The 8426-nt window shown below is 40.3% G+C and overlaps 1 protein-coding gene across 1 annotated transcript in view; it reads right to left on the bottom strand.

Moving 5' to 3' along the window:
* The window catches only part of LOC111255554 (uncharacterized), a 65035-nt gene that overhangs the window by 55139 nt on the left and 1470 nt on the right, over positions 1-8426 (bottom strand). The gene's annotated exons all lie outside the window — the stretch shown is intronic.

Genomic DNA, 8426 nt, shown 5'->3' on the forward strand with positions numbered 1-8426 from the left:
ATATACAAGGTGATCAAGCAAAACTTTCTGACACTTGCAAAAATCATTTTGAAATTCAAGAATCCTCATCTCACCGTTAGGGCAAATAATAGGCAAACAAAATCGTTTATAGTCTTACAGTCTTATATATAGTTTATACAATCGAGTATAGTTGAAAAGGGATATAATAAAAATTGTCAGACTCAGATGACGCATCTTGCATACGTGTTTCTCATTTAACGTTGGTGATACATTGTATGTGTGGGAAGATAAGGTAAAACTGGATACATTATGAAATAGGGTTTGCGATAAAACATAGGATGCTTTGATCCTTTGCGATTAATAAGAATGAAGCAAGAGACCCTACGTGATCAAGACATTCGCTGCAGCGGCCCGTGGGCAAGAACACGATTTTGGGAAGAGCGAAGCGACTATCGCACATATGCTCATTATAATGAGACAAGGGATGTTTATTGATGTTTGCTTATATAGGTAACAAATATCTAAAAATTAACTGTTTATTAGTCGTGCATATTTGATTTAGATAATATTGATATTCGGTTGAAATGGCATTTTTTAATATTATTTTTCGGTGAGCTTTTCTGTAATCTTCATAATAGCGTTACAATATGTGCAGACTCACTGTGCATAAGTTCAATTATGAATCTTTTATACAGGTACTTTAGAACTCTGTTATCAGTATCAGTTAGTCCAGCCATCGAACTTCACCGAGTTGTATTTATCTAATTATATGTTGCTATGGCCACTTTTTGCACTGCTATTGAAGATAGCCTAAGACAGATTATCTACTCGGTGTTGTCATAGCCGTCTCTTGTCTACGAAATGTTATCGCAACATTTATTGTCCGTTCTCTTTACTCGACTTCTTTTCCCTGTCCAGTGATAGACGAAGCAGTACTCGACATGCTTTTATAACCGTTACACTATTGCTGGCTACCGCCTCTACCCTTGTCACCGCCGGCGCCGACGCCAGAAATAGACGGCATCACGCTTCATGTCGTGCCGTTGAAATGGGACATCTTCAACGAAGCGTTGTATTAGCGGGCGATTTCTCTCCCTTTCTGCCTGGGTTTCCTCCTGAAGCCATTGTTACTCCTACAACTCCTGAAGTTATTACTCCCTGGGTGTGTCATAGTTGGCCATATTCATCTGCTGCTAAGCCTGATGCTCGGCTGTTTGCTGCGAATGCCATCGTTGCAACTGTGGGAACGTGTTGTCATCTTGTCTATATAGTAGGGCGAGAAGCAAGTCGGGGCCGGAGGTTGACGGAAAAGAGGAAAACCTAACCCCACTATCGTTTCGGCGCCTTTTTTTTGGCCTAAAGGCCAACTATTGTAACTTGGTGTTACGTCGAGAAGCTCCACAGAAATATGTCTGTGTATCGCAGTGTTAAAAAACAGGAAATATATCCGGAAGTCTCTGATTAAACATTGACGAGCTGTTTGGAGCAATTAGCATGGTTATTGTTACAATTGATTATTATGAGAGTTATTATTAGTCCAGATTATTTGTCCAGTAGGTAGCCCAACTACAAAAACCAACGGTGTGTGTAATAACGTATAAAGAAGAAAAAAACAACTATTATGTTTCGTCTGTGTATTTTCGCCTGTATACTGCATGGCGCTAGTGCTAGCTCATTTTCCGATTTGAATTTTGCGCGCACCCGCATCATTGGGTAGTTGAAGAAAAGCGTCAGAATCACAAAATGGACAAGCGCCTTGTTATACATGGTTTTTTTACCTACGTAACGTGAAATCGCAGTAACTTGGAGCGGCATCTCGATCGACCCAAAGCAAAATTGTCGCCACCCTGTCGTTCATTCCTTCCCGTTACCCCCCCCCCCCCCCCCAGCCCGTTTTTTAATTGATCTTACTTTGCGCTTTTCCTTCACTTCTTAAAGCAAGCTAAAAGACAATTTACGTAGATCCATTATATGGAGAAATGTATCCGTTCACCAACGCTTCATCCACTCCAGGTTCCATTCGTGGGGCCACCGTGGCCATTGCCACGCCATCCCTTCCTAAATTCCTAAAAAACATATCCTAAATTTTCTTCCTCGATTTCTCGATAAATCGTCACGTTGCAACAATAACAACAACAACAGTAACAACAAAAACATCAACACAGCGATAAATTTTTGAATTCGCTAAAAGAAAAGGGACATATTTCAGAAACCGCGCTGGCCAGCTTCTCAAGAGTTGAACGGCGCTAACGCCGGTGGCCAGCCGTGGATGCGTGGCGAATGCCAAGCGAAGTAGTCGTCGTTCGACTAACGGCTCTTTCGGCATTTCCCCTCTGAGGAGCCGTGCGTGTTTCGAATTCTGGTAGTTTATCGTGCAGAAAGAAGCGCCAGGTGCACGACAAGCACATAAACCGCTACACACTGTTACGGATATGATAATGCCATCGTATAGCAACGGGACTGGGTGCATAGGCTACGGTTGCGGTTTTTGTAGCCAATCAATTTCTGTGTGCCATAACGACGTTGGCAGCGTGCAGTCTTTTAAATGCACGTTATATAATGGTTCTCTCTTTACAGTACGTGGTATTCTTCGTGTTGGCTTGTTGCGTGTAAGATATAAACAACCAGAGAGAAGTATACGGTTTGTTTTTCCCAGTCATATTTGGTGCTTGTTTGGCTCGGCGTGAAATATTCGTTGTTGACACCTACTCCCGTTCGCCTTTTTGATTCGCTTTCTCTCCTGCAGACGTACAACTACATATAGATGAAAAAAAAATAACGTATTTAATGACAAACTCGTACAGCATACACACAACCCAGAATTATGGCCCATTCAGTCTAGATTATAACCCATCCCAGTGAACAGTGAACCGAAGCGAATCACGGTAGATCCATGTAGAACACGTTGATTCGCCTTTCGACTGCTATAAGAGTGATTTCGCTAAGAACACTCTCACGCACTGATCGACTGCATTTCAGCTGCAAGATATGCTAGCTTTTATTAGGCGCCTATATAGGACAAATACTATTAATAGGCCTTCTTCGGCGTGCCAGGTTTTCGGTGTTCATCCTCACGTCATTTCGTGTCAGGTTACTATTAGGATAATTTTGCGTGCATTCTTCATTAGATGGCTTGTATCTGGCCTGGATGTGACAATTTAAACACGGTCCTGCATTTGTACCCACAACGATATCTCTGTTTGCGAACTCGCAGGAAATCGTGCATGCCTCGAATCGGATCAAAGAAGCTATGAATAGCAACTTACTATATATGTATCTGACGTTTTGTCCAATAGAACTGAGTAAATGTTGACGAACTTTTATGTCGTGAAACAAGATGACTGCCGATTAGGTTTACGGTAACTAAAACGTCTTGTACAAAGACGTACGTCTTGACAAGGTAGATAGGTAAAGAGGAAACTTCGTAAATAAAGCACAAATACATTTGTACCGTGAGGTTCAATAAAAGCCTCTCAGAACTGCCATGTAATAATGATATAAGGGATAATCGACTGCGAGAGCCGGCTGCACCTTATCATGTTATTTTTGTTTTCATATTTCTAGTTCGTACGGTCTAATAAATTTAGGGGTGTAGTAACGTGTTTTTTCAGCTATTCTATGTTTGTGTCCTTATCGAAAGGTGGAAAAATATCTAATGTAATGTGTTCATTATTTAAGCACCGTTTGACATAGTTGACCAAAACGAGCCAGCGCTTCTTCCCTATGTGTCTGCGTTGTAAACCCGGCTGTTCTTGGTAGTAAAGTCATGCAAGATTGCTGGTTGATGACCGCATGGTCCGAGTTTATAGTTTTCGTTCGACGTACGCAGTACCGATACACGTAACCACTGCACATCAACGACACCCCTAAATAGGTCTTTCAGGTACACTTCATATATTTAACATATATAAAAATATTCATTGTAATAGTTCCATTGCTAGGGATAACGTTGAGGACGTCTGAAAATTGCCTTATTATTTAACGAAGCCAAGGGGGTAAAAATTGGAAGAAAAAGCACAGAAATATTCTGCAGTTATCTCAGAGCCAATAACTACTACTTCCTTGACCTTCAGAGCATTTGCCTTCATTGTAACATTACATTCAATACCTAACACACTATAGCGCTGCTGTCGTGCGCACTCCGTCGGGCTAATCATCTTCTGTTCGTGCAGCTCAGACACTGTTGTCTTCGTTGCATGTTATCGAAAATCTTCCGGATGGGATGCATACGTATAGTATGCAGGCAAGCATTGGCGACGCGAAATCAGACTTCACAAAGTTGTTCCGTGTATATGAGGGCTCACAAAGAAAATCGTTCCCCTGATAGGTACTGTATTTCAATATACACTTACTTACTTAAGGAAAAAGATTTGTTCTATGATGCGGTGAAGTCTGCATCCAGCTGCTAACACAACGGGGTCGATCCCATGGAACAATAGTTGAATATGTTTTCCCATTTTTTCTGCTAATCGGCGCAAACGGCCAACAATCGAGGAATAGTTTTCGTCCGAGCGTACGTTCTGTTAGTGTAGGTGGAAAAGCTGAAATTAACAATGGCCGTAAAATGTCCAGCCTGAGGTCATCCAGGTCAACTTTTCATCGCAGGAACGTTAGCCAGATATTCGGGAACACAATTTTACATTCGAATGTATTATCGCTGTTATAGTTTTCCCCGTCGTACTTATTATCACAATTATTACTAATATTATTATATATTTTAGAGCGTTATTATAAAAACGCGAAAAATAAAAAGCGCCAAAATTGCGCGGCTGAAACAGTTGGCCGAATTTTCCGTAGACGCGAGTAGTAATCAGACTGGCGACGGTTCGACGTGCAGACGTCGTTTCACCAGCTAAAGCCACCGCGTTCTGGGTATGTGTACGTTAATAGTTCGGTGCACGCATGTGTGTCTTTTACAACACTATCTCATACATATGCAAATCTATTTAAACTGTAACAAAATGATTCCTTTAGCCATGGGTGGGAAAGGACTGCTTAGAAGGAATGTTTGTTTATAGCGCTACTGTTTCTCGTCCTGTACGACATTGCAGATATTTTAGCCCTGAACGCACAACAGGAGAATGTAGCTATATCAATCAAAGGAATTGTCTTCTATAAATCTAATTCGAAGCGCGATGCTTATTGCCGCAAAATGAATGGAGATAAGCTGGAAGGAATATTAGATGACGCCGCCGCTTAATCGAGGCAACCAAGAGATCGGCCTCTAGGGCAGCCGAGATCTTTTGACAAAAGACGAGCCCCATGTCCCGTTGCGTAACTATCTGTGCTGTCTATTACGAAGATTTCTTAGTGCGCGTATGCTTCTACTTCAGTAGGTCAAACGTGCCCTGTCTAGGTTTAGCTGACTCTGCTTTTGATGGATTACGAGATAATTTAGGTTGCCAATCTATACCTATGGATCTGAGATGTAACCTTGATCAGTTCTATCACACGTATTATGAAATAGTTAATAATAATACGCGTGGACACGTTCGGCTTCACAGCCAGCCACGAATAAAGCTGTCTCAGTTACCACAATGACCACCCCTAGCGTAGGTCCTTCATACTTTTAAGAGCATAGCCGGCATTTCTGTACGTTCTGGATTATGTTAACGCAAATATATATCCTATGCAGATGTTTGCAGTAACCGCATGCAGGAAAACATATCACAACTGAGGTAAACGCTTTAACTTTTCCGCCTGCAGTTGACATTCAAGTTGAACACCTTTACATAAGACACCTATCTGGTTTTGTAGCAAGACCATAAACCTTTCTTGCGTGTCTCGCACGTAACGTCCCTTCTTCATTTCCTACTTATGTTTCAAACAGCGTCCCCCACAAAAGACGTTCATTATGGAAGCACAGCAAACTTCGCAGCGATATAAAGAAGGATCTAGTTTTATATCGTTAGTGAATATTTGGTCACATATTTTTTTCTCTCGTGTTTTCAGTTTGTCATTTTTGTCACGTTCTCCGTATCTGCTCTCAAATACCAAATGGGCAAATACAGGTAGAAAAGTTAGAAGCAACGAATGCAACGATTACTGATTATATAAACAATGAAAATTCATCGTGAAGACCAAAAGGATGACAGCATAGCACATCCCTAGATGGAGTTAAGTTTAATATTGACTTATAGCTTCTGAGCAACTTTTGCCAATTTCTTTGGCAACCAACCGCCAAGGCTCTAATTTTTCCCACCCCAGTGGAGTAGATTTTTCTCAAAAAATTTATGTCGTAAATGCAATTTTCTTCTTTTCGTTAAATTATTTGTACGATGAATTTGCATTTCGCTTTCTAAAGCATAAAAAAAAAAGTACGAAACATTGATAGTTTACCTTGTACAAAATATAACACAATGGTGATAACTTTCGATCACAGTTAGAGATAGAAATTGAGGTAAATACTTATTCAGAACAGTGAATGGGGGCTCCCAATTCTGTAGAAATAGATTCGCCGTATATTATTATTGTTATTACTCTACATTCGTCGCTATAAGTTTCCTTCCGTGCTGGAAGAAACAATTTATAAAAACATATGGTAATGATATCGCAAGGTGGATCTTATGGGAGCCGCGTATCATTGCGTTAGACCAATCTATAATAACAATATTAGTAATGTGTTTGTTTGATTCGTCGGAGATTCGTGCATATAAAGTTGTCTTAGAGCTCTAGCGGTTTTATGATTTGGCTCGTATTGAGACGTAGTTGATTATTAGTAACATAAATAGATCTATCTGTTTACAAAGTGGAACAATGATGAAGAGTGGCAATTTGACGAAAGTACTTGACTTTTTTCAGCTGTTTTTTTTTTTTTTTTTTTTTCGAATTTATTTTTTCTGCTATATCCGTTCCCCTTCTTTCCGGATTGACAATCTGGCTAATTCGCAAGTGAGTGAACTCAGACGGCATAACAGACCCGAAGTCCTAACTACCCACAAGCTTACACAGAGGACATTGTATTTTACTTATAATGCTTGTTCGTAGTAGCTTCTGTGTCTGTGGTGGGCTAAGTTTGGATTTGGGTCTGGGCACATCTGATTCCGATCTAATCAAGTTAACAGTAATGGCAAAGTATAACTTTTTTTTTTTATTCGTAGCCGAACAGAATGGTACTTAAATGTTTCCACTTATTAACACCAACGCGACAAAAAAAGGTTCCGTGTAGACTGGTCGTTCCTTAGCGCCTGACTTATTCGTGCTTTTCTGTCTCGAAGGCAACAATAGAACTCAAAAACCCACAAAAGACCGAAAACTAACAATAAGATAAATGGGTTACAAAAGAATGTCAACAATTGTACGCAGATGTTCTTCGGGCTTATGCGTAGTGGCTTATAGAGTTCGATATTTGTTGCCAGCTTTCAAGATAGGACTATGTTTGTTAAGTGATGGGATGTCCGTAAAATTGACACTGGAACTCGTTCAGACATAAAAGCTACTCACATGATTTTGTGTCAAATAAATCGATGTCAGACTATTCGATGGACAGACAAGCTATGTTTTATAATTGCCTGTTGATCATTTACGTCTCGTAACGTTTACTACGGCCCCCAGGTGAACGGCGCCTTCACGGTATACCTAAGCTGATTCCATTTGATACGATGTTATATCAATAGTTCGGGTTTGTAGGTCTTTATAGCTTTTTACGCACAACACATATAAACGTTACCATCTCTCAGGAAAACTAAACTTGTGAGTTAAATTGACAGAGCTTACATTTTTCACGGAGTGTCACGTGTGGTACTGTCATCAAGCATCACCCGAGACGCTTGACTCGCAGTACGAGACGACAAGTATCTACCCCAAATTTCCAACTTGGGCCACCACGTGTTTCTAGGTCTGATAGGCTGACGCGTTGCCAGTACACCGTGTGTTTCGATTTCACCAGTTTTTTTTCTATTTCCTAAGGTGTAAAAGGTAGAATTAGAAAAACACATGGCCGAACTCTGTACCTGCTTCTTGTATTATTCCGCTTTGCTTCCATCTCGACATGGATAACTTTGGCTTAAGAAAGTAAAAAGAACATGGATTCAGAGGTTTTTGCTGAGTCTAACTAGAAAAACACATCTTGCTTATCGGTATAATGCAGTATCCATGATGTCTGTGCTTGGCACATTTGTGATCCTCTTTAATTGTTTAATTTTTAATTTCGGTGGCATTAGTAAGACCACAGTGGATATCATCATGGCGCTAAACGATAGAAAGTTCGCCTCGATGGCCATTTATCATTGTCGTTAAAATGACGGCCAAATCTTGTATTAGTATGCAATATCTATTACTCATTCAGGGAATGATAATCGCATTTGTACGCCTGTAATTCGTGCTCTCCGGTACCCCTTACACAGAGTTCAGTCTTCCTAGCCGTAATAAATACATTATATTTTTCGGATGCGATATTTGGTCATATATTGGAGACCCACTAAAGATGATTTTGTCTTTGGTCATACTATTTTGCCATATATATA

This window comes from Varroa destructor, unplaced genomic scaffold (assembly GCF_002443255.2).
Source record: "Varroa destructor unplaced genomic scaffold, Vdes_3.0 BEIS01000001.1, whole genome shotgun sequence".
In the NCBI taxonomy this organism is placed as follows: Eukaryota; Metazoa; Arthropoda; class Arachnida; order Mesostigmata; family Varroidae; genus Varroa; species Varroa destructor.